Source organism: Geotrypetes seraphini, chromosome 5 (genome assembly GCF_902459505.1).
Source record: "Geotrypetes seraphini chromosome 5, aGeoSer1.1, whole genome shotgun sequence".
In the NCBI taxonomy this organism is placed as follows: domain Eukaryota; kingdom Metazoa; phylum Chordata; class Amphibia; order Gymnophiona; family Dermophiidae; genus Geotrypetes; species Geotrypetes seraphini.
In genome coordinates this window covers 118194212-118221756 of record NC_047088.1, presented here as the reverse complement: position 1 = coordinate 118221756, position 27545 = coordinate 118194212, and the positions used below count along the sequence as shown (strand labels likewise).

General features: G+C 43.0%; 2 long non-coding RNA genes across 3 annotated transcripts in view; one reads left to right on the top strand and one right to left on the bottom strand.

Moving 5' to 3' along the window:
• The first annotated feature begins 8782 nt into the window (after positions 1-8782).
• Positions 8783-14094, top strand: LOC117360592. Its single transcript, XR_004539453.1, has 3 exons — positions 8783-8919; positions 12222-12312; positions 13720-14094. It is a non-coding gene; the product is annotated as an uncharacterized LOC117360592 (long non-coding RNA).
• Positions 14095-14607: 513 nt separating this feature from the next.
• The window catches only part of LOC117361217, a 198986-nt gene continuing 186048 nt past the window's right edge, over positions 14608-27545 (bottom strand). The window contains exons 4-7 of one of the 2 annotated variants that reach the window (XR_004539604.1): positions 26975-27154; positions 26619-26724; positions 15239-15349; positions 14608-15036 (exon numbers count right to left, since the gene is read on the bottom strand). This is a non-coding gene — a long non-coding RNA (uncharacterized LOC117361217). Of the gene's footprint in view, positions 15037-15238; positions 15350-20794; positions 21685-26618; positions 26725-26974; positions 27155-27545 lie in introns of those variants that run through there. The other variant, XR_004539605.1, reaches the window with a different exon arrangement.

Below are 27545 nucleotides of genomic sequence, written 5' to 3'. Positions count from 1 at the left end.
TTATACTTTAACTAGTCTTTAAGCCCGTTACATTAACGGGTGCTAGAATATATGGCTGGCTGTCTTTATTTATGTCTCTCTCCCTGCTCCTGTCTCTTTCTTCCTTTCTTTCTGTCTCTCTCCCTCCTGCAATTTTTCTCTCTCTCTCCCTGGCACCCTTTGTCTGTCTGTCTTTCTTTCTGTTTCTCCCACCCCCCATTCCCTTCTCTCCCCTCCCCCCCACTTTCCTTTGCAGAAGCAGCAGTGATATTTCCCTTCCCCTCCAGATCCCTGTGAAGTAGTAGTAGCAGCATTTTCCCCCACCTACCCCCCATTCCCTTCTCTTCCCCCCCCACCACTTTCCTTTGCAGAAGCAGCAGCGGTATTTCCCTTCCCCTCCAGGTCCCTCTGAAGCAGTAGCAGTATTTTCTCCCACCCCCCATTCCCTTCTCTCCCCCCCCCACTTTCATTTGCAGAAGCAGCAGTGATATTTCCCTTCCCCTCCAGATCCCTGTGAAATAGTAGCAGCATTTCCCCCCACCCCCATTCCCTTCTCTTCCCCCCCCCCCACCACTTTCCTTTGCAGAAGCAGCAGTGATATTTCCCTTCCCCTCCAGGTCCCTGCTGAAGCAATAGAAGCATTTTCCCCCACCCCCCATTCCCTTCTCTTACCGTGAGCTGGCCTGCTCCGTTCGGCCCCTCCCCTTCCCTTCTTGCGTGCTGAAGGTTCTCTGCTGCGGCTGAAGGTTTTTTTTCGGCGGCTCTTATCACGATCCCCGTGGTGGCTGATCCTCCTGTTCAAAGCGGCCTGCTGAGGTTCGCGGCCGGCTGTAACGAACCTCGCAGGCCGCTCTCCAATTCGGTAGCATGTTCCCTCTGACACGATCGTGTCAGAGGGAACGTGCTACCATGTGGAGAGCGGCCTGCGAGGTTCGTTACAGCCGGCCGCGAACCTCAGCAGGCTGCTTTGAACAGGAGTGGTAGCGGTTGTTGCGGGAAGGGGGGGAGTCGGCGACGTGCAGGCCGCTGTGAACAGGAGCGGCAGCGGCGGCAGGACCATGAGCCCTCCTCCCGCCATCCGCCGCCAGCGCCGCTCCTGTCGCCCGATGCACCTAACTGGCACATACGCCTCAAGCCGCGGCCACGGACGGACACAGCACACATGAGGTCCCCACAGGAGATGAGGCGCCGCTGCTAACAGCCAAGGTAGGTGCTGGGAAGAAGGCTGGGGACTCATGCATGCGCACTCCTGCGACCACAGACCTACAGCGCACGGAACACGCAAATAGGAGTGCGCATGCGCGAGTTAGCCTTTTATTATATAGGATAAAATAAGTTCAGTATTAAATCATAACTATTTTAGGCTTGTGTGGATGGGATCAGATGATTTTCAGGGACGGGGCTGGGGCATGGATGGGGACTGAGCTTGTGGGGATAGGGAATGAGCAGGGACAGCCCGAGCTCATGGGGATGTTGGGATGGGGACAAATTTTTTTCCAAAAACTCAAATACAGAAGAGGTGTACTAATGATCAGTCTAATGCCAAAAATCACCTCTATAACTAGCACCTTAGTAGATAAGTGACTATACGAAGACAAGCCTCAGAGACCTTAAATTCAAGCAGTGTACTGCTAGATATGTTGTCAGGTCAGAATCTCAATCATTGGTTTGTAACTTGTAAATATTGATAATTTTTAAAGTTATTTTAAATTTTATAAATTATTCAAAATATCAAACAATCAAAAAATGATAGTGCATACATTTACATGCACTATCATTTTTTGATTGTTTGATATTTTGAATAATTTATAAAATTTAAAATAACTTAAAAAATTATCAATATTTACAAGTTACAAGCCAATGATTGAGATTCTGACCTGAAAACATATCTAGCAGTACACTGCTTGAATTTAAGGTCTCTGAGGCTTGTCTTCGAATAGTCACTTATCCACTAAGGTGCTAGTTATAGAGGTCATTTTTGGCATAGACAAATTTTTCGCCACATTATTCTCCAGCCCAGTCTTCCTATTTCCTAAGGTCTTCCTGCAGTTTTTCCCAGGCCACATGCATTTTAACAACTTTGAACTATTTAGTGTCATCTGCAAATTTAATCACCTCACTCACAGTTCCAATTTCCAGATCATTTATAAATAAGTTAATAGTACCGGTCCCAGTACAGATCCCTGTGGTACACCATTGTGGAATGCTCATAGGAAGCTGCATAGTAATTGTAAAATTAGGTGCAGTATAAGGAATAGCTGTTTGAGCATTGTTTGGGCTTTAGATAGATGTGCTTTGAGCTTCAGAAAGATGTTAGTCAGATAGATGCTATTTATGCAGCCAGGGCCACCATCAGGGCAGTACTACCAGTCCTGCATTCAGGGGCCCGGAGGTGACAGGGGGCTCGGGCTCCCCCAAGGTCCTAGGCAGTGTTCCCTCTAAAGCAGCGGTCTCAAACATGCGGCCCACGTGTGGCTCTCCAGGTTTTATTTGTGGCCCGCGGTCTGCAGGCGATCATTCTCTTCCTTTTGGAGCAGCAGCCGGCTCGTTCGTTCAAAGCCGCGGGTTGGCGGCTCCTTGTGCAATTCACTCCTGCATCGGAAGCCTCTCTGACATCACACCATCAGAGAGGCTTCAGACGCAGGCGCAGATCTTGCAAGGAGCCGCCACCCGCGGCTTTGAACAAACGAGCCGGCCAGACACGCTGCTGCTCCAGTGGCGTACCAAGGGGGGAGCGGTCCACTGTTCTCCCTAGAGTGCGGCTCGTCTAGAGCAGTGGTGCCCAACCTGCTTCCCTTCCCTTCTCACTGCTGCCATCGGGGATCAGGCCAGCACCGTGTCTTTGATATCCCTGCTTCTCTTCACTGCTGGGCCGACCAACTCTCGCGGCGGCCCGACGGCAATTCTGATGTCGAGAGGACGTTCTGGCTAGCCAATCACTGCCTGGCTGCCCAAACATCCTTTCCGACGTTAGAATTGACGTCGGGTGGCGAGAGTTGATCGGCCCTGTGCAGAAGAGAAGCAGGGAGATCTCGGCCTGTTCCCGATTGCGACAGCGGCAGCACCCTATTCCGCGGCGGTGGTGGCATGGGGGAGGCAGAAAGGAAGAAAGAAAGAAGGGGGGGACAGGGAACCAGAAACAAAGCAAAAAAATGGGGCACAGAATCAGAGAAAGACAGACATAGAGAAAGAAAGAAAAAGTTGAGGGAGGGAATGAGGTCTGGAGGAGAGGAAGCATAGAGGAGGCTGAAAGAAGGGAAGAAATATTGGATGCACAGTCAAAAGAATAAAGTGCAACCAGATGAAATTACCAAACAAAGGTAGGAAAATGATTTTATTTTCAATTTAGTGATCAAAATGTGTCTGAATTTATATATGCTGTCTATATTTTGCACTATGGCCCCCTTTTACTAAATCGCAATAGTGTTTTTTAGTGCAGGGAGCCTATGAGCGTCGAGAGCAGTGCTGGGCATTTAGCGCAGTTCCCTGCGCTAAAAACTGCTATTGTGGTTTAATAAAAAGGATGGGGGGTATATTTGTCTATTTTTGTATGGTTGTTACTGAGGTGACAATGCATAGAGTCATCTGCCTTGACCTCTTTGAAAAAAAACCAGAATAGGAATGATAATTAACATTTTCTCAGTGTATAGTGTGCTTTGTGTTTTTTAATTTTATTTTTGGTAGATCATTTTGACTTGGTCATTTTAAAGTAGCTCGCAAGCCCAAAAAGTTTGGGCATCTCTGAGCTAGAGCATTGAACCTGTGTATTAATATTTTATCCCCCTTTTACAAAACTGTGGAGCATTTTTTAGCGCCAGCCGTGGTGGTAGCAGCTCTGATGCTCAGAATTCTATGAGCGTCAGGGCTGTTACCACCGGGGTTATTTTGTGATGACATATTCCATACTAGGCGAAGGTGTTTTCTGTGTTCTGTGTGTTTGAAAGACATGGTTTTCTGTTAGGATTGACGATGTAGGATTGATCTGTGCTGGTCTGGCTTGTTTAGTTTTACAATGGGTGTATTGATGTACTGCTCACTGCAATATGTAAGATGCTGCCTTTTCCTAGGTACTCATGTATGACGTGTGGTTTTTTACTAAAAATCATGATTTTCTTACAGATGGGGGGGTGCCAAAAAATGATGGGTCCCGGGTGTTACATATGCTAGGTACGCCACTGTATGTAAAGATACCAGAAAACTGGCGAAGCAAAAACTTTAAGTAAATTGTTATTCTTCTAAGTTTTGAGTATTTAACCCTCCCACAATCTCACGGGCACTCGTTTCAAGTTTCAAGTTTATTGAGATTTTGATTTAAACGCAATATCAAATATTTTCAATGCGTATAACAAATATAAATTTGGGGAAATAAATAAAACCATTTGAACAATAAACATACAAACATATCCATAGATGATTAAAATTACATAAGGAGTACAAGGATAAACTACATTTGTTTAAAAATGCGTCCTCCGCGCCTGCTCATAAATTTGTGGAATATGTAACTTGTCGCTCATGCATATTTTTTTTTGTACACACCTCATCAATCCTTAGAGGGAACATTGGTCCTAGGCCACCATAGCACAAATTCCTGTATTATTCTTCTGCTGTGCACAACAATAAACAATAAACACTGCTGTCATACTTTTTTTTGTCCCCTGCCGATTTCCTGATAGCACCTCCCCGGACAAAAGTGGGGGGGGAAGGGGTGCGTGGGGGGGAAGGGGTGCGTGGGGGGGCCCAATAGGATTGCTCAGTAAGGGGCCCAGAAATTTCTGATGGCGGCCCTGTATGCAGCCCTATAGGCCATCCGTTGAGCTTTGTTTGGGCTTTAGATAGACATTTCTCTGAATGGGATTTAGGCAGATTTTGGACGTTTTCAAAGTTCAGTGATTTTATTTTGTGATTCAGCCACCACATAAACAGGTCACATCCATAAAAGCATATTGAATTTAAAATTTACTCATTTCCTGGCTAAAGAAGCAATATTATTAGCTAATTACAGCACATGAAAATCACAGCTTTAGGTTTCTTGCTCCAAATAACACCTTCTTTCTCACTAAACATTGCTCCAATCAGCTCATTCTTCAAAGCAAAGAAAACTCATAACTTCATTTGGCAAAGCTTAAAAACAGAATAAAACACATAACAGACCTTAATGTGGCTTCTAGTTCATTGTAAATGCTTGCATCTAGTTCATTGCTGACCTCATTGTGAGATCATCAAGGTTCACCTGCAAGAGCAGCAAACAGCTTTTACACATTGAGCTACACCACATTCCACACAGGTTTCTCAGATTCCCCTGTCATATCATAGCTTACTCATCTGCCTGTGTATCATCTGATTAGGAATGATATCACAGGCACTATAAAGAAAGCATTTCTAGCTCACCAAGTTAATGCACCTTCTCTATCCTCTTCAGCTCACTGGTTCAAATCCTATCATTACCCTCACTAATCTTAACAGCTTCCTATTAGCTCTCCTAAGAGAGTCTATATCAGCGGTCTCAAACACGCGGCCCGCGGGCCACATGCGGCTCTCCAAATTTTATTTGTGGCCCGCGGTCTGGACTGGATAATTCCTTCCTTTTGGAGCAGCAGCGGGTCTGGCCGGTTCGTTCCGTTCAAAGCCGCGGGTTGGCGGCTCCTTGCGCTATTCGCTCCTGCATCGGAAGCCTCTCTGACATCACAACATCAGAGAGGCTTCAGACGCAGGCGCGGATCTCGCAAGGAGCCGCCACCCGCAGCTTTGAATGGAATGAGCCAGCCAGACACGCTACTGCTCCAGTGGCGTACCAAGGGGGGGGCGGTCCGCACAACTGGTCACCCTCCACTGTTCTTCATAGAGTGCGGCTCGCGGCTCGTCTAGAGCAGGGGTGCCCAACTGCTTCCCTTCCCTTCTCACCGCCGGCACCATGCTCTTTGATCTCCCTGCTTCTCTCACCGCCCGACTTCAATTCTGACGTCGAGAGGACGTTCTGGCTAGCCAATTGCTGCCTGGCTGCCCGGAAAGTTCTTTCTGACGTTAGAATTGACGTCGGGCAGCGAGAGTTGGTCGGCCCCGTGGAGATCTCGGCCTGTTCCTGATGGCGCCAGCAGCAGCCTATTCCCCAGCGGCGGTGGCATGGGGGAGGCCAGGAAGGAAGAAAGAAAGAAGGGGGGGCAGGGAGCCAGAAGGAAAAAAGAAAGAAGGGGGGGCAGGGAGCCAGAAGGAAAAAAGAAAGAAGGGGGGACAGGGAGCCAGAAGGAAAAAAGAAAGAAGGGGGGGACAAGGAGCCAGAAACAAAGCAAAAAATGGGACAAGGAATCAGAGAAAGAAAGACATAGAAAAAGAAAGAAAAAGTTGGGGGAGGGAATGAGGTCTGGAGGAGAGGAAGCATACAGGAGGCTGAAAGAAGAGAAGAAATATTGGATGCACAGTCAGAAGAATAAAGTGCAACCAGAGACTGATGAAATTACCAAACAAAGGTAGGAAAATGATTTTATTTTCAATTTAGTAATAGAAATGTGCCAGTTTTGAGAAAGAAAAGATATTAAACTTTAAATGTGAGTGCTGCAGAAAAAATAGAGTACTTGGAGGGCCGCAGAAAAAATAGTTAATGTCTTATTAAAGAAATGACAATTTTGCATAAGGTAAAACTGTTAAAGGAAAGTTTTATAAACTATAAAGAGTTTAACCTCATGCAAAATTGTCATTTCTTTAATAAGACATTGACTATTTTTTTCTGCGGCCCTCCAAGTACCTACAAATCCAAAATGTGGCCCCGCAAAGGGTTTGAGTTTGAGACCACTGGTCTATATGGTGGTCTTTGCCATTTTTCATCTGCACATTTATCTTTCCAGGCAAACATATTTTCATCTTCCTAATGCTAGGACATCCTAAGCTCTCATGGTAAGAAACCTCTCCACTGACTGAATTAACCCATTTGTGGCTCTCTAAGTTAAAGAACCTCATTGCATCTTGTCTATCCTCACCAACTCACCATTTCAAATCCCACTCTCACCCATTTTAATAATGTCCTCACATTAGGTTGACATGCTAACCTTCATTCTCATTGTGCTATACAATGAGCCACTAAATAATAGCATTTAAATCAGTTTAGGCGTCGTTATGTATATAATAGCGGCGTTCATAAAGCACCGTAGCGGAATGCCATAAACATGCCCAAGCGACTCGCAATGACATTATAATGTTTTTGCGTTGTGATGTCATAGAATTGCTAATTTTTAATAAGCAGGCTGTTGAATTGGTTTGGTTTCATTGGGTTCCATTTTTTAAAAAAGTGCTGCCCATTCTGTTCCTAAAAAAAAAAGGCTGTTGAATTGGTTTGGTTAGATTGGGTTCCATTTAAAAAAAAAAAAAAAAAAGTGCTGCCAATTCTGTTCCTCAAAAAAAAAAACCTCACACCTTTTTCATATCTTCCACTGCTATTATTTATAATTTCTGTAGCACTAAAAGGCATACATAGCGCTCTACTGCCGCTGCTTGCACCCTTCCAGCTGCTGAGAGAGGTTACAAGGTGAGCCTTCGCCATTGCTGCTTGTGATCTGTAGCACTGAAAGGCATACACAGCACTCTACTGCCACTGCCTACACCCTGGTCCTCCCGGCAATCGCCATTCGTGGTCGCTTGCACCCTCCCAGCTATTTTAGGCTTCTGTTTTTAATTTTTCCTTCTTGGCTGATTGGACTCCTACCTTGCCTCACCTGCTGTACTTTGTTTTAAATTTCCATTAAATTAATTTTGTATTTATGTTATATTTTACATAGGCATCTTATTCATTAGCAACCTCAAGCTACCAGTCACATCGGGTCACCCCTCCCAAAAATGGCCAAACGAAAGTTGAAAAAAAAATCTTTCTAGAAAAGTGGGAAGAATAATATATGTTCACAAATATAAAGGACAGACCTGTTTGTCTTGTGTGCGGATTCAACATAGCTGTAACCAAAGAATATAACATAAGAAGACACTATGAAACGAAACACCATGACAAGTACAAGGACCTGGACATAGCACAAAAGCACCAGAAAGTAGAGGAGATGAGAAGAAGTTTGGTTTCATGACAAGCCACATCACAAAGTGAGGCTGCTGGAAAGGTTAGTTTTATTGTGGCAGCAGAGTTTGCAAAATCAGCCCGGCCCGTTAATGAAGGAGAGTTTGTCAAAAAGTGCATGATCAAAGTTTGCAACGTCATGTGCCCAGATAAAAGGCAAGCATTTTTAAACGTGAGCCTTAGGAAACACAGTAGCTGATCGTGCATGTGATCCTGCCACAAATCTACATGAACAGCTGATGGAAAAGGGAAAAGATTTCATTGCATTGTCCCTTGCTGTGGATGAGAGCTGTGACACATATGATATTGCCCAGCTGTCAGTCTTCATCCGTGGAGGGGACTCAAATCTGCACATTACAGAAGAACTTTTGGGATTAAAATCAATGCAAGGCACAACCACAGCATAAAAAATCTTTGACAAGATGTGCGTTCAAAAGAGTGGATTGGTGGCCAAGATTCAGAAGAAGATGCGGGGGGAGAACTGTGCATGGGAGCTAACCATTTATCACTGCATCATACATTAGGAATCGTGTGGCAAAGCCTTGAAGATGGAACATGTTATGAGCACCATAACACGAGTAGTTAACTTTATAAGAGCTAAAGGTTTGAATTACTGCCAGTTCAAGTCTTTTCTGGAGGAGTATTGTTTGGAATACACAGACGTGAGATGGTTAAGCAGAGGAAAAGTACAGAACAGATGTTTTGAGCTGCATGAGGAAATTTGTCAGTTTCTAGAAAGCAAAGGAAAAGACACAGCAGAGCTCCGGGATGAAGAGTTTCTATCTGAGCTGGCATTTCTCTGTGACATCATGAACCATCTCGATGTGCTGAACCTATAGCTTTAGGGGTGGGGCCGTATCATCACAGACATGTACCCTGTTTCCCCGATGGTAAGACACTGTCTTATTTTTTTTGGAAGGCCAAAATATGCTCTAGGGCTTATTTTCGGGGGGATGCCTTATTTACACATGAAGAAGACTACAGTACACAGTTATTGTTGAAAAAAACCAGAATTTTATTACCTGTATATGGTACAGTGTAATGGTAATAACGGTAGTTGTCATTACAAACCAGCATAACCAGACAATGTCTCCGACTCTCCAGTCGCCCGCCCCGACTCTCCTCTGGCCACCCCGACTCTTCTTTCGCCCGCCCCGACTCTCCTCTCCCCCTTGAAGTCCTGTCCCCACCCTGAAAGCCTGATGCCCCCCCCCCCCCGACATCCGATTCATCCCCCCCCCCCGCAGGACCGCTCGCACCCCCACCCCGAAGGACCGCTCACACGCACCCCCACCCTGAAGGACCGCTCGCACCCCCACAGCCTCCCGACCCCCCCCCATCATGTAGAAGCTCCTACCGGTGTCCTGCTGCTTCCCCTCTTGCCCCGCCGACTCCCCGACACGATCGGGGCAAAAGGAAGCCCAAGCCCTCTTGCCCCGCCGACTCCCCAACTCCCCGACAATATCGGGCCAGGAGGGAGCCCAAGTCTTCCTGGCCCTGGCGACCCCCCCCTAGTTGTTCAGGCCAGGAGGGAGCCTAAATCCTCCTGGCCACGGCGACCCCCTAACCCCACCCCGCACTACATTACAGGCAGGAGGGATCCCAGGCCCTACTGCCCTCGACGCAAACCCCCCTCCCCCCAACGACCGCCCCCCCCCAAGAACCTCCGACCGCCCCCGCAGCCGACCCGACCACCCTGGCCGACCCCCACGACACCCCCACCCCCCTTCCCCGTACCTTTCTGTAGTTGGCCGGACAGACGGGAGCCAAACCCGCCTGTCCGGCAGGCAGCCAACGACGGAATGAGGCCTGATTGGCCCATCCGTCCCAAAGCTCCGCCTACTGGTGGGGCCTAAGGCGCCTGGGCCAATCAGAATAGGCCCGGGAGCCTTAGGTCCCTCCTGGGGGCAGGGCCTGAGGCATATGGTCGGGTTGGGCTCCCTCTTGCCCCGATCGTGTCGGGGAGTCGGCGGTCCTTCGGGGTGGGGGTGCGGGTGTGTGCGAGCGGTCCTGCGGGGGGTGAATCGGACGTCGGGGGGGGAACTATGTAAAAAAAAAATTTGTAGGGAGGGATGAGGGAAGCTGCCTGTGTTTCCTGGCGCGGAGTCACGAGCGCGCGCTGCAGTCCTGTCACTTCCTCCTCTTCATTTCATGACGAGGCGCAGCACGCAGCCATGGAGGCAAATAGGTAGACGGAAGGACCACACGGAGTCACCCAGCGTACCACCCGATTCGGGTAAGCGCAGGTATCGGTGGGTGGCTTATTTGCGGGGGGGGTGCCTTATTTTACATTTTTTTCTAAAAAGGGGGGGCTGTCTTATTTGATGGCCCTGCCTTATCATCGGGGAAACACGGTACACTGCAGTGAGGGCTTTTAAAACCAAATTGTGCCTTTGGGAGACTCAGATGCTACAAGGAAACCTTGGCGTTTTCCTTGCTGCCAAACCATAAAAGCGCAGATCTCTATTGCCATGTTACCAAGTGCACAGTTTGCTGAAAAACTAGGCATACTCAGCAGAGTTTACCTGGCGATTTGCCAACTTTGATGCCCAGAAATGTAGGTTTGAACTCCTTAGTAATCCATTTGTAATTGACGTGGAAAGAGCACCAACTAACCTCCAAATGGAGCTGATTGAACTCCAGTGTAGTGACATGCTGAAGTCAAAGTATGACACTATGGGCGTTGCATAGTTTCCATGTTACATCCCTGACACAATGCCCCAGCTCCGTACCCAAACTGCTCAAATGCTGTCTATGTTCGGCAGCACATATCTATGTGAGCAACTATTCTTCTTGATGAAGATGAACAAAACATCACACAGGAGTCATCTCACTGAGGATATCCTCAGCTCAGAGCCTGACCTCAAACATTAATGAACTAGCATCCAAGAAGAGATGCCAGGTATCTGGCTTGGACCACTGTGCATCAGAGTAGATCAGAGTAGCAAACTGAGCTTGAATGAATGTTTTATTTATGCACTTTCCCTTGCTACTCCAAGGCATGGACTTGAATGGTTGGATTTTCATTGAAGGAAATTATTATTATTAGCCTGTGAAACAATAAAACTAGCCTTTACAGCAGCCTCACTTTCTGAAATTTTACCCCTGAATGCTTTCACATGTGTTTATGGTCATGTTTTCAATAAATTATAAATGTTGACCCATGACTTTGTCCATGTTTTTAATTTTGGCGTGGGGTTGAAGAGGATGTAACCCTATACTTATACTAAGACTAAGGGGTGCTTTTATTAAGGGATGCATATAGTGTACACTAAATCGGTTAGCGTTCCTTAATAAAAGTACCCCTAAGTATCTTAATTAAAAATTTGGCCCTCGACTTGGCCTATGTTTTAGATTTCGGCTCCTTATGCGATTGAGTTTGACACCCAAGCTTTAGGGTCACCAGCATGGTATCTGTAATGGAAACATATTGAAATCAACTTTGCCAAAGGAAAAAAAAATTAAAGTGCTCATATGTCATTTCAAGTACCTACAACTTTCCTTCGGCATATGTATACATCAATCTGTATCACAGACTGCAGGTCTAGGGAGATTGTGGCACAGCGGTTAAAGTGACAGCCTCAGTACCTTGACATTGGGGGTTCAAAGCCACACTGCTCCTTCTGACCAAACTATTTTATTGCCCCAGCTGCATTATTATTATTATTATGCATGATTGTCAGCCCACCAGGACTGGAAAAATTGCTTGACTAGATTAATAAATTCATGCAAACCCTTGGCAGAATGGACTGAAAACTTTAATGTGCTGCAGTGCTTAAAAGCTACACCCTAGAGTTGTGGATTCAAACCCATGCTGCTCCTTGTGATGCTAGGCAAGTCATTTAATCCCCCCCCCCCCCCCATTGTCCCAGGTACATTAGATAGATTGTGAGCCCACCAGCACAGAAAGGGGAAAATGCTTGAGTACCTGAATACATTAATGTAAAACATGTGGCAGGAGGGATGGGGAAACAATAGGTGGGGGTAGGGTAGAGGCTATACCACCCTTCCCATATATTTTAAGGGGCTTCTACTAAGACCCTATCAGTAGCTAGTATCAGTGGAGGCCAGCAAATCTTTGATTCCATTTTTATGTGATTATAGAGGTCAATACATAAGTAAGATTGTTATATCACACTGCTATATGGCACTCATCGTATCTCACCCTCTCCTTTCTTTCTCTATTATCCAGGTTGAAGATCTTAGGAAGCATGGGCGCCTGCTAAGGCAGTAGGAACAGGCATTCCTCAAGGGGATGCGTGAGGAAATGCGCGCTGAAGCCGGTGAGTAATGAGTCCAGAGTGTGACTCTTTGTGACCCTGGCCAAGTCACTCGCTTGCCCCAGGTACATTAGATAGATTATCAACCTACCAGGATAGATAGATGAAAATGCTTGAGTAGCTGTAAACCATTCTGAATCATAAAATCTTGTGAAAAGGTTCAGCCTCTGACAATCAGAGCCACTATTGTGATATCATAACAGCCACCCTCCTATTATGTCACAATGGCTTTATGGTCCTCTACTTGGCTCACATATGCTACATTTTGATTTTTAGAGTGACACAGTAGTTAAAGCTACAGCCTCAGCATTGATTCTTGTGACCCACCCTTATCTCCAGTGCCATTAGAGAAGTGGTGAGGGCACCAGAAAAGCTAGGGGAAAAATATCTTGTTAACTCTTCTGATCCCCCCTGCAGGAACAGTATAGACAATAGAACAAGGCCCCCCACACCCACAAAGCACCCACTGATCTACTCTCCAAAGGGTGCCAATGGGGTGATTCAGGTTTCTCAGATACTTTCACTGAGCCATTCCACTTTCCAAAACTAAACAAAATGGTGTTTTCTCTGGTACATTTCTCCATACAGGTGAACGGGCACAAACCAGTCCAATGTCTTCATATCCCCCAAAGTTAGGAGTCATCTTATTCCTCACCAAAAACAAGGCAAATAAACCAAGTCCACCTCCCTTTGCTAACAGGCCGCACTGGCCAGGCCTTCTGCTTTCACATTCGCCTCCATATACTTTGGTAGCAACACACTCTTGTGTGGCAAGCCCAAAAGAGAATAATCACTGTACCACCCAGACTTTTTATAACTAGGGCTCCATATGTGTAGCAACTCTCAGTGCCCTTATACCAGAATAAATTACTCAGGACAGGGACATGCTTTGGCCACTTTTAAACCTGTGCTGTGCTGCGATTCCCTCCACCCCGCAGCACCAAAGCCCATTTACACCTCCATTTCAATCCTTTTATCAAAAGGATCATTTATTTAACTGCTCTCCATGGCATAAGTTGAATCAAAACCCTGGTCAGATACTTCCATTCCAATGTACAAGGAAGGATAGGGAAATATAAAACTTTGAACTGCTGCTGCACTATTTCCTCTTATCTGCTTGCAAGACATTATAGTTCTATTTCATGCCCTAGAAATAGCCACTGGTTTAGCACCAGCAGGTCTAGCACCAGGATTTGGAGACATCACAGGGTCTTGCCTGTGAACCAAATGTTAATAATGTACCTTGTAGGAGGTTGATGCTTGTTATTCCTCCCCTGCATGTGGCCTATAGTGGAGTCCTTGCTATGGGCGTGCTTTTATTAACATTTGAATAAAAAAAATCAGCAAAGAATGTCATATTCAAAAGTGTCGTTTACATACCTGACTGTTTCCTGTTTCCTTCTTGTCAAGCTGAAGCAGCAGCAACACAGGCACCTCCTTAAAAGGAGGAAGGAGCCTGCCCCAACCTGCAGGAATCGGCGGAGGAGGAAGTGGCAGCAGTAGCTGCCCCATGGTCCATGGGGGAGGAATCGGAGGAGGGGGGAGGAAGAACCCCCCCATGGCCAGCACCAGGGTCCCCACCACCACTACCACTAGGACCATCACTACCGCAAGGCCTACCACCAGTGTCCCCAGTTGGACCAACCGTTCCCCCATCCAAACCCCTTCCCCCCACTCTCCTGCCCTTCCTGTTCCATATCCCATCCCACCCCCTTTCCTTGCTGATCTACCCCAGGAACAGCCTGACCAGCCTCAGGAGGTGGCAGGCAGCTTAGGAGACCCTCTCTTCCCTCCAAGAGGAGGTGCAGTCATTGAGAGGGTGCATGGAGAGGATGGAGCATGCCCTCATTCGCATGGTTGGTGAATGAGGGCATGCTTCCAGCAGCCATGAGCCCTCGCAATGACTGCACCTCCTTCTCCTCCCTCTCCTGAGATAGCTCAAGCTGCTCTTGGGGTCACCTGCCTCTCTTTCCCTTTTTGTCTTTGTATATAGTTGTTGTATATAGTTTTTTCACTGTTTTTATTGTTTTATTAAATATGGTTTATAGGTTTCCTGTGTGGTTTTCTCTTTTTGCCATCTTCAATTTAGTGGACAGACTGGAAGGGAGAGAGGGTTCAAGAGGTACTGCTGAATGGGCCCTGGCATTCTTTTTCAAAATAATAACAAGGTGACATATAAAAAGTTTTTAAGATCTTTATTGGTCTCTGTAATTCTATTACCTCCTAGCCACTCAGATGTAGAATCATTACAGAATCCAAGAAAGCAGCAACTGAGTGTAATGGTATGCAACTGTAGCTAGATGAGATGAGATGATATCCAGCTATGATATGCAAAGTAAGCCACTCCCAGTTCCAAAGCAGAAGCCTACGTGAGGAAGAGGAAAAATGTCACTGTGGTAGAATTGTAGAATAAAGGGCTGCTGCTAGGAGAAGTCAGGCTGTAGAACAAAAGGATGACCAAATAAGACATCTGGCTTTTTCTTCCTTCCACTGAAGGCAAGGGAAGTAAAACCCAGATTTATCAATCCATCCTCCTGTTTCTGGAGCCATATGGCTACCACACCCAAAGAAAGCAACCTACATGCACTGCTATGGTAAACCAGGTGTGTAAAAAGGAAGATATTTCCCTAAAAACCACAAAGATACTCATGTATGCACAGGTATCAGTAAGAAGGAACAGGATCTGCCAATACCACAGCAGGAACTACACTTGGCTGTCCAGGACACCTGAAAAAGGACAAGAGGAGAAACATGTTTACACATTGGAGATGTTCCTAGGGTTTACCATATTTATTGCTTCAGAAAAAGGAGGTTCAACCCCAAAATCTAAATCTGCCCTCCCTTTCCTGAAGCACTATTTAGATCTCGCCGTGGTATAGTAGTTAGAGCAAGAGTCTTAGCGCGCTGATGCTATGGGTTCAAATCTCACCTTATCCCTTGTAATCCTGGCCAAATCACTTGTAATCCTCCACTGCTCCAGGTATATTAGATAAAGTGTGATAAAAGTTTCAGCATCTGTTTGGTCACTTATTTTGAGTTCCTTTGAGGGAATACATATAATTAAATAAATAGCAAAATATGACTGGAGATAAGAGTAGGAATGCATGTAGAAGCAACAGATAGTTCCGTGGAATGGTGTCATATGAGCACAAAACTATCACTAATATACTGTTCTCTCAGAAATTCATCAAGTATACCCTTGTGAAGGAAAAAAAAAGTGTGAAACATGTTAGCATTGTAAAAATGTATTTAATTCATCACAAGGGCTACTCAGGGAAGAGGTATAGTTACAACAGTGCAGATAGTAAGCACAATTTAAAGTCAAGTGAAGGATATCTAGAGTAAGCAAACAAAGGTTGCAATATATCATTCTCTTTTTTTTCATTAATCTTTATTGATTTCCAAACTTTGACAGTGCCATACAATTAATTTAGATATAAACATTACAAAGAAGGCACTTTAAATACACAATTAATACATAAAACAATCATTCCCCCATAACTTGTTATATTAATTAATCTTTATTTATTTTTAAAGCTTCCAGTAAGTGTAACATATAATACAATCATTTATACTTAAATCACACTTAATATATCATCAAATTTTAAACTATATCAAACAATCCCTCTCCCTTGTATCCTATAGTTATTCATAAGTAAAGGAAATCATAAAATATTCCCATCCTCCCACCCCACCCTGGACGTATATGAACCAAAGGGAAAAAATTAATGTTTATTCTATATAATACTTGCAATCTTTGCAATATTTTGTTAATGGCTCCCAAATAACCTGAAATGTTTTAAAATTTCTCTGCTGTATAGCAATTATCTTTTCCATTTTGAATATGTGGCATAAAGAGTGCCATCAAAAGCTGTAATTCAGCCTCTTCCAATTTTTCCAGTTATTCATAATCTGTTGTATAGCAACCCCTATCATAATGAGCAGAAGCCTGTTATTATTAGAGGATATTTGGCTTTTAGCCCTCATTGACATGCCAAACAATACAGTGTCATAGGATAATGCCACTGGATTTTCTAACAAATTATTTGACCATATATTGATTTCCAAAAAGCAAGAATAAATGGACAATAGAATAACAAATGATCTAATATCCCAGCTTCAAGATGACAGTGCCAGCATCTATTAGATTTAGAGCTATCTAACTTCTGTAAATGAACCGGGGTCAAAAATGCTCTATGTAGCAGAAAAAAACAGGTTTGTCTCATAGACGCAGACACTGTACATCTCATCCTCCAAGACCAAATTCGTGGCCATTGAGGTCCAGTAATTTGATGCTTAATCTCAATGCTCCAAATGTCCTGAAGATCAGCCCTTGGTTTTTTATTAATAAATCCAGATATTGTGACAAAGACAAGTCCGTTTCGGGTCTTGTCTTTAACAAACCCAAATCTGTCCCGGGTTTTATCCCAGGAATAGAAAGAAAACACATTGAACCTAGATAGAAGAGATCTGATCAGGTGGCATGCCAATTGACAGAGCTAGCTGACTACTGCTCAGATAGTGAGATGGAGTCAGAAGAGGCATGACAAGAAAGGGATAGGCCATAAAGCTGTACCCAGTTCAAACCTGTTCCTGCTACTGTTAGAGGTTTGCTACTTTTGAGCAGCCTGTGCCTATGAGAACTAGGGCTAGAAAGAATCCTGCCTGTAATCATAAGGAGCAGGCTAGTGTGTGGAAAGCCCTTCCCCCACCCAGTCTGAGGGGGAGTGGCTCTCCACAGGATAAAACGTGGCTCCTCAGAACAGGAAGAGGGAGGAGGCACACGGAAGAGAAGCAGCCAAGAGAGAGAGACATACAGCAGGGGAGGATAAGTTCCTCTCTACCCTACCAGCAGTGGCTGGGGAAACAGATTGGCAGATGAATGAAGCAGAGGAGCTGAGTCCTCCTTCTGAGCTTTGGAAGCAGGATCTTGAGGAAGCCATGGACACTCAAGAAAGCCAGGTAGGAATTGAGGCTTACCCCATAGCAATGAAAGTGCAGTGAAACACAGGAGTTTTGTTTTTGGCTGCAGTTTTGAATCTCAGTGAATCTGTGTTATGAAAGAGTTTAGGGTCTCTCTTTAGCATAAACTTTGCATTTTACTTTAAAGCCTTGAGGTTTGCTGCCAACAATCGTGTGTATGTTTTCTCAGCTACTTACCAAGCTGGAAAATTACATTTCTCCTTCGCAGCTGTGTGTGGTTGCTACAGCAATGTTTCAGGAGTGATTAACAGACCAAGTTCTGGCAGTGCTCTTTTGTATAAACTGTGTAGTAAACGCTACAAGACTGAAATATAACTGCTCTGGTGAAGAGGACTATTAAATTATCTTGATAAAGCCCAGAAGCAGGGAACTACACGTGGAGGGGCATAATTAAAAAAAACATCTAAGTCCCCTTTTGGCCTAAGGCCTTAAATGTTGAAAGTAGAAGCACAGAAAATGTCCATTATCAAAAAAAAGTCCAAAAGGAGGATTTTTTTTTGATAATGGCCTGCCTCTATGTTCAGCTGTTTAAACGCCCAGACCACCACTACATCTAAACTTATACCATATAATCAACCTAAGAAAAGCCTAAGCCCCAAACGTCTAAAACAAGAACTTTTAGGCAAAGGAGGAGCCAGTCTTTCGCCTAAATGCTGGATTCTATAACCGGTGTCTGTCAAAAACAACACCGATTACAGAATCCACCCTCTCGACAACATCGGGGCAAGAGGTAGCCCAAACCCTCATGCCCTGCCAGCCGTGACCCTCCCCGACAACATCAGGGTAAGAGGGAGCTCAAGCCCTCTTGCCCCACCAGCCGCGACCTTCCCCGACAACATCGGGGCAAGAGGGAGCCCAAGCCCTCTTGCCCTGCGATCTCCCCCCTCCCCCCCACATGATCCGGCCAGGAGGGAGCCCAAGCCCTTCCAGCCCAGTGATCTTCCTCCCCCCCTCCCCCTACACGATCCGGCCAGGAGGGAGCCTAAGCCCTCCTGGCCCAGCGATCTTCCTCCCCCCTCCTCCCACACGATCCAGCCAGGAGGGGCCTAAGACAACTGGGCCGATTCTGGTTGGCCCAGGCGCCTCAAGCCCCACCTGTGGGCGGGGTTTGAGCTGCCTGGGCCAATCAGGCCCTAAGGCCAGCCATTCCCGTGATGGCTGGCCTGTCAGACGGACGGGATTGGTACCCGTCTGTCTGACCAACTTTTTTTAAGGTACAGGGAAGGAGGTGGGGGGGTCGTGGGGTCGGCGGGGGGTCACGGGTCTGCAGGGGGGCCAATCAGGGGTTCAGGTGGGGTTGTGGGGGGTTTCGTTTAGGGCAGGAGGGCCTGGGATCCCTCCTGCCCGTATTTTAGTTGGGAGTGGGGGTTAGAGGGTGTCGCGGGCCAGGAGGGCATGGGCTCCCTCCTGGCCGGATTGTGTGGAGAGGGGGGAGGAAGATCATTGGGCTAGGAGGGCTTGGGCTCCCTCCTGGCCCCATCAGAATCGGCCGGTGGGGGGTGAGGGTGCCACTGGGCTGGAGGACTTGGGCTCCCTCTTGCCCGATTGTTGTAAGGGGGAGGGCTCATCTCTGCAGGAGAGATGTATGGAGTCCATTAACTAATTTTATTGCATTATAATTAGGGTGATGTTTCTTTCTTTCTTTTTCCATTAGAGTCCTTGCACGTCCAGGGAGGGTGGAGGGGAGGAGGGAAATGTATTTTGAGGAGTTAAATTATTTCATTATAATATTGAAATCATATCATATGTATTATTGTTTTAATAATTAAGATAAGGGGAGAAAATGATTGTTTAATGTAATAATTGTATTGTGTTTTTATGCGGTTTGTATGATTTACCATTTGTATTGCACTATCAAAGTTTAAAAATTAATAAAGATTTACAAAATAAATACAACCTTTAATCAGTTGATCTTGATATAACTTTAATAAATGAGGTAATAGGGTAATTTGAAATGATTTGTAAAACTCTACAGTGAACCCATCACCACTGGAGCGGATCCAACTCTAAGGGACTTCAACGTTGCTTGTAGTTCTTTCATTGATATAGGCTCCTCAAGACTCCCTTTTATATGCTCAGGAATTTTTGATCCCTTAAGTAATTTCAAAAATGCTAAACTTTCTAGTTCCTTATTTGAATAAGGCTCGGAAGAATGTTAAGCATTATAAAATCTTAAAAATTGTTTTAAAATTGTTCCAATTTGAGAATGAGTTTCCCTATTCTCGTCAGTGATAGCCACAATTTTTACTCACCTTTTTTAGCTTTAAGGTAATTAGCTAGCATTCTCCCCGCTTTATTCGAGTTTCCATAATACAGAGCCTGTTGAGAAAACAACTCTTTCCTAGCCATTTGAGAGGAAATCTCATTGTATTTGCATTTAACTTTCAAGAAAGCTGCAAAGTATTTTGTTCCCACTTCAAGGCAAATTGTGACTCCAAGTCTTTAATCTTTTATTCCAAATTAGAGAATTCAATTTAAGTTTTTTCCTAACATGTGCCTAATATGAGATAATTTGCCCTCTTATGGTAGCTTTGAAAGTATCCCATAACGTTTCTAAAGAGATTTCCTCTAAGGTATTGATTTGAAAATATTCATTCATTTTTTAATTGAAATTCTTCAATAAAGTTAGAATCTGCAAGCAATGTATTATTGAACCTCCACATAGGTCTATTACAATCTTGTTCTTCAAATACTCCGGCATGATCTGATAAAACAATTGAATCTATGCCTGTTGAACTAATTGATCTGATACAAATACATAATCTATTCTGGAAAATGATTTATAAACCTGGGAACAAAAAGAAATTTCCCAAGCATTAAAAAGGAGAATTTTAATCCACAGGATTGAACTAAATTCTCTAATCCCATTGATTTCAAAATCCTACTTGGTTATTTATCAATCAAGGGATCCATTACAGCATTGAAATCCCCAGCTACCACTAGATTAGAGGCAGCCAGAGTTGAAGAGTCTTAAAAAAAATTCTGATTGATTCGAATTAGGGGCATAGACACAAAGCAGTGTTAGAGTATGTTTCCCCAAGGTCATCTTTATCTGAACCCACCTTCCTGAAGGATCTGAAGAAATAAAATTAAATACAGCAGAACATTTCTTATGGACTAAAGTAGCCACTCCTGCTTTCTTAACCATAGCCGGTGCAATAAAACATTGCTTGACCCATCCACCTTCCAGTTTCTTAGATTCCCCATATTCAGATGAGTTTCCTGTATCATACATATATCCGCATCTTGCTGCTTTAAAAAAAATTGAGTGTTTTCTTCCTTTTAACAGGATGATTGAGACCATATAACATATAAAGAAAACAATTTAAAATTCATTATAAAATTCAAAGAAGAGAAACCATAATAGTATACCAAATACAACATATAAATACATCCTTTGTTCAATACCCATATTAACCCCTAAAAACCCTCCCCTTTCCCTCCCAATTCCCTAACCCCCTTATCATACGATTACTTGAAGTCATATATTTAGACTAGCAGCCACATTCCTCCCCAGGCAACCTAATTAATTACTTCCCCTTATATAATTACAATTAATCAACCCCTATGAACTAAAAAATTTCATGAATAATATTAAATATATAATTATTCTCTAAGAAGTGGATAAATAATTAATAGAATATTACAACAAATTAGAGCTCATTCCCTACCTAAGTGGAAATTCATTATTGAAATTAAGCAAACAAATACATTTTAATAATATGCCCAATGAATACCCTTTAAATTCCCCACAATTATATAGAACCCTCCTCTAATAAGCTATTAAACACCCTATTAATACCTGACATCAAAAGTTTTAAAAACATATATCAAGGTGCCAAAGTAATTAATCTATAAAATAATACCCTAAAAACCTCTTTTTATCCCCCATGAAATTAAAATTAATCAACCCCTAAAGACTAAATTATTTCATAAATATCTGAATAAATATATATTCAAAAAGGATGAAGAAATAAATATTGGAGTATAATAACAAAATAAAATATATTTTCTACATATATGGAAATTCATTAATAAAACTACATGAACAAATGAATTTAATTACTATAACCATCTCACCATTACACCAAAAATTAATAATTAAGCACTTTGCCCTGAAATCTACTTGAATAATTCACATTGTCATGTTCCAGTATTTTGGCCATCAGTTTTTCTGTTTGGAAAGATAAGGCTCTGTCAACTGAGGCTCTTCATTATCCAGCTTTAATATTTCCGAGCTGGCATTCTATAAGTGACGTCGGATCTCAGCTGTGGTGTACTTCGGAAATTATGTATTCAGTAGTTAGCTCCAGGTGCAGAATACAGCTGTGAGTGTAGGCATCCAATGGCAGGGTATCCAGCAGTAATGCAGCACTCTAGTGAAGGAGGTTCCTGTTACCCAGGAATAATTGTAGAATGTTATCTCCTAAGAAACTCTTCTCCACACGATCAATAATATCAAATCTCATCTAATAATAACAAGTTATTGCTAATTTTAACAGGGGTTGCCATTCAACAGATTACTTATAATTGGAAGAATTGTAATAGATTGAATTATTGTTTTTGGTGGAACTCTGTATGCCATATTTATAAAATGGAAAGGACAAATTTCAAGATGTGTGGAGGCCATTAATAGAATATTGTAAAGATTAAAAATTATTCTTCCCTGAATAAAAATTTTAAGACATTAAGGGGGGTGGGGGGAGGGAATTTGGTTTTGATTATTAATAAAATAAATCATTTTCATAATTGAATAAGGGAGGGGATATTATTCTATAATATGAGGACCAATTGTAAGATTTCAAGTGTATTTGAAAGTTAAATTGATAAATGTAATAATTGTGCTTGTTTTAAGATTTGAAATGAATAAAGAATTAATAAAAAAATAAAATAAAATAATATGGTTTCTAGGACTTCTGTTTTGCTACCATGAGTTTTGGGATTCATTTTTGTAATTGGCGGTGCTGACTTCTCGCGGGACCTTCCGCTGGTGCTTTCTCTCCTTTCCCCCCATGTGCAGGGTCGCCCTTGATGGTGGCAATATCTGCAGGGGCAGTGGATGACTGCCAAGGGCTCCCGGAAGCTATAAAGTTATGTGGGGCTTTCTGCCTGCGGTCTTGCCGTGCCGTATCGTGGCTCCGGCCCCACTGCCGGTGTTGGTTTGGATGTGAGGATCTTCGGCGCTAGCGCTAATGAAATGACTTCTCAGGGTGCCTTGTGGTACCGGAGGGGTGGGGGCCCATTTGCAGCAGTCACTCGCGAGTCTCCTGAAGCGATTATGAAGAGCGAGATGTCAGCTTCCCCCTCACAGAGCACAAGGAGCCTTGGCTCATGAGCCTCAGTTTCGGGGAATTTCTCTTGCGCCGAGCCACTCTTATGCTCTTAATCAGGATCCCCACCAGAGGCAGCTCTCACAGCATAACAAATGAACCAACAGTGGTAGAGGTCTCAAGAGATGGCCCATGGGACTTCAGGCCCCATTTTGTAATGAAGGCCATACCGAATGTTCCTCCAACCTTTCTCTTCATCAGGTATAAATCTGCAAGTGATTAGACTAATGAGATGAGATTTAGACTTTTCACCTTGTTTCACAGAGCTTTAACTCATTGAGCTACATAACCTTCCATGCCAGTTTCTCTGACTCCCCTGTCATATCATAGCTTACTGATCTGCTAAGGTATAATCTGCTTAGCTATCATATCACAGTTAGCTGAGTCAAAAAACTTAGCTCGATGGCTTAAAGCACTGCTTTCATTATCCCAAAAGACAGAATCTCAAGTATGGTTGAATAAATGTGAGACGGAGTCAAATACTGCTGTTCATATCAATTGCAAACTCCTCTTTTGGAACTTTTTGCATCTAGTATTGCTAATGTGCTGTTTGAGCTGAAAATTAGATTTGATTGGTCTGTAACTTCTAATTTTTATTAAAATGAGTATTATGTCAGCTGAAGTACATGAGGGAGTTGAACCCATACTAGGCTCACATGCTACCCTTCATTCAAACCGCCGTGCTAGACAATGAACCATAAAATAATAGTAATTCAGGTTTGATTATACTGTTCCGTTTAGGCATCATTATGGCTGTAGCTACGACGTGCTTGTGGCTCCATAGCAGAGCGCCCGAAGCACGCCTAAATGGCTGCAGTTAATCATACCTTAAGCTGTCATGGTAGGAAACCTCTCCCCTGATTGAAAGAAACCATCAGACCAAGCAAAATTTGACAGCTTATCTCCCTCAAACTCCTCATCTTCAAATGCATGGAGTTCTAAATGTTCTAGGTTCAGGATTCCATCACTATTAGAGATACAACAAACCACCAATACTTTGAACTATAAGGGTTCCTCCATTGAAGTCATTCTCCCTCTTATTTTTAAGCGTTATTTTTCAATATTTGGACCCCAAATATGCAAATTTATTGAAACTAGCCTCACTATAAGTACTGTTCCTAAACAATGGAAAGAAGCAATCATCTTTCGCACTATTAAAGACAATAAAATAAGTGCAGCAGAGATTTCTAACTACCGTCCTATTTCTAACATTCCATTTTTGGCTAAACTTACAGAAAAAATTGTCTTTAATCAACTCTCTGATTTCATCGAACAAACAAATGTCCTCCATCCTAATCATACAGGTTTCCGTAATCACCATTCGACTGAATTATCCTTGATAGGGTTAACCACTAACATCATGTACCAATTAGATCACCAAAAATCGGTCATACTTATCTCACTGGATCTATCATCAGCCACTATAGATCATCAATTGTTAATCCATAGGCTCTGTGACATAGGGATTTCCGATCAAGTATTAGATTGGTTTAAATCATATTTCAAAGATCGTTCCTCGAAAGTCCAGTTCAATGGTTCTACCTCTAATACTTTTTCTAACAGTTATGGGATCCCACAAGATTCCATTCTTTCCCCTATGTTGTTCAATATCTTCCTCGCTCCACTTATCACACTAGGGCAATTAATAGGGTTCTCTATTTTCGCTTATGCGGATGATATTCAACTTACTCACCCCGTAGATATGGACAATCCCGCAGATATTTCTTCCATCAATTTGAAACTGAATCAAATTAGCTACTGGTTAAGCACAAATATGTTAGCCCTCAACATCAATAAAACCAAAGCAATGATTTTCCCAGTTAAGGATGGTTTATCCTTTTCCTACCCTATTATAATAAAATCAGTTCCCATTCAGATAGTTACTTCTATTAAACTTATCGGCGTTATCTTTGATGGAAAACTCTCGTTCCATGAACAAATAAGTTCAGTAGTCAAGAAATGTTTCTACCACCTCTGAATGATTAGATCACTGGCCACTTTATTAGATCAATCCTCTTTAAATATTCTTTTCCATTTGCTTGTCATTTCATGCTTAGACTACAGCAATGCATTATATAAAGGCATCACTAAGAAAGAAATAAAACGTCTTCACATTATTCAAAATACTGCCATTAAAATTATTTCAAAAGCTCAAAAATTCAATCATGTCACACCACTTTTGATCAACGCCCATTGGCTTCCCATAGATCACTGAATTTCCTATAAAATAATGTTACTGACAAATAAGACCATAACTTCCGGCCAACCTGATTTCTTCAACAGATTACTAATCCCCCACACCCTCCATCGTACATTACGTTCATCTAATCAAAACCTGCTATCCATTCCCTCTTTAAGACACATTAATACAATGCGCACTAATATTTTTTCTGTTACGGCCCCTACCATCTGGAACTCAATACCAAATTATATAAGAGAAATTTCATCACTTGATAAATTTAAAAGTAACTTGAAGGCCTTTCTTTTTAAAGACGCATTTGGAGTATAATAGTCCTTCTAAGGACTGCAATGGAAATTTGTTCCTTGCCATTTTTTAATCATTTTAACCTATTTTACAAAGTACCAGGCTATCTATTTTTTGTTCCCCTCCCTTTTGTTTTGATCCTTCTCCCTCTCTTTTTCATTATACAAATGTATTTCTGCCCTTTTCCATTTTGTATCGGTATGTTAAAGTTTGTCTGTGCATTTGATTGTTTGTAATAATAATTGTAATTTGTTTTTAACTTATGCCCTCTTTATTCTTTGTTTTTATATTATGTAAAACCGCTTTGAATTTTGATAAGGCAGTATATCAAATTTTTAAATTAACCTGAAACCTGAAACCAAGTTAAGGCACCTTGTTGCACCATGTTCATCCTCTCCAGCTCTCATATAATGCCATTTTCTCAAATATTATGCTGTTTGCAGGCTGTGAGGCAGGAGACATGCCAGCCCATGCCTCCCCCCCCGAAACATAGCATAGTTACCATGTTTGCCACCCCACTTCTCTCCTTTGCAGCCTGGGCCTCATGGAATACTAGATAAAACAAAGGTCAATGTGACAAAGTAGCTGAAGTGGTGCTTAATAAGGAAACACTAATGCCCGGATGCTACTCAATGTATCTGAATGGACCTTCCTATTGTAAATAAGCACAAGGTCAAAAACGGTTTAAGATTTTTATTGCACAGTCCAGGAAAGCAGCATGCAAGTGTAACATCAGGCAACTGCAGTTCGATGAGATGAATGATAGGTATGCAGAGTGAGCCACACCTAGGTTCAACTTTAGCTGAATTGTTAAGGTCCCATAATCTTCTCCTGGTAGGAGAAGGCAGACTGTACAAAAAGGAAGATGGATTGAGGCAGACAGAGTGCCAGACTTTAAGAATAAATGGGATACCCTTGTGGGATCCCTACGAGGGTCAAGATAAGGAAATTGGGTCATTAGGGCATAGACAGGGGGTGGGTAAGCAGAGTGGGCAGACTTGATGGGCTGTAGCCCTTTTCTGCCATCATCTTCTATGTTTCTATGTTAAATTAAGGGTATATTAGTGAGTTTTAGGCTCTCTTTTACAAGGGTGCGCTAAATCAACACATGTGTTAGCCGCTTACGCGGCCATAGGATAACATGCACACGTTAACATTTAGCACATGATAACAGTGCCTTAAATGGGACCGTTTTAAGCACGTGGTAAATGTTAACGTGTGCATGGTATCCTATGGATGCGTGAGCAGTTAACGCATGTGTTGATTTAGCGCACCCTTGTAAAAGAGAGCTTACAACTGACCAATTTACTATTCTCTCAGAAAATCATCAAGTACACCCTTCTAAAGGAAAAAAGTGTGACTCATGCTAGTATTGTGAAAATGCATTCAATTCATCATAAGGGCTATTCAGGGAAGAGGTAGTTATTACAGTGCAGATATTAAACAAACTTTGCAGTTAAGTAAAGGATATCTAGCATAAGCAAACAAAGGTTGCAATACATCATTCTCACCTATTCTTTCTGTTTTGGTATTTGAGCTGCTGGCAATAACTCTTTGTCTAGGTGCAAGCTGATGTGCTGAACCTAGTTTTAACAGACCTCTGGCCGAGAAAGACATCTGTGGCAAAAGTAAAAAGCAGAAGTTGTGGGAGAATATGTCTCAGCACAGTCTGAAAATAACTCCTAGAATGAACAGAAGCACAAACACTGTTGGACTCCTAAAAATAAGAGGCAGCTGGATCTGAACCCTTTTTATAATAAGGATGCCTAACAATTAGGCACCCATGACATACATGAGCAATAGTTATCCCACTGGCAATAGTTATCAAATGAGTTCTTACACTGAATATGACTCTAAAAAGAATTACCTTTAGCACTATGAGTAAAAGCATTGCTTCCATCTTCCCAACATCATAGGTTCCACATATTCATGTAACTTGCATATCCATTTTCCTGGCACCAAAGTTTCAAACAGCATGGGTGTTTTTTCAGCAAACACACCTGGAACCAATTTTTATCATCACTAATTCTCAGACATGCTAATGGCCCTGTGGAATGGAGAGAGTTGTAGCAGATATCAGTGGGACAAAAAGTTAAAGGAGAATCACTATAAGCAATAACAGAGAATGGGAGTCCAAAAGAAGAAATCAGTTTTGCCTGAGCTTTTTTGTAATAAAGACACCTATGTAGCTAGCAATATATCATTATCACCTGGATTTGATATCTGAGCTGCTAGCAAGGAGTTCCTTGCAAAGGTGCAGCATATTCACTTGGATAAATGTTAGAAAGACATCAATTCCAAATTACTATAGCTGCTAATGGTCCTGTGAAATGGAGAGAATTGTGGCAGATAGAGGAAAGAAATTGTTAAACTGGTGAGGTCTCAGAAATCAGCATAAGCAATAACACAGAATGGGAGTCCTAAAAGAGAAAATAATG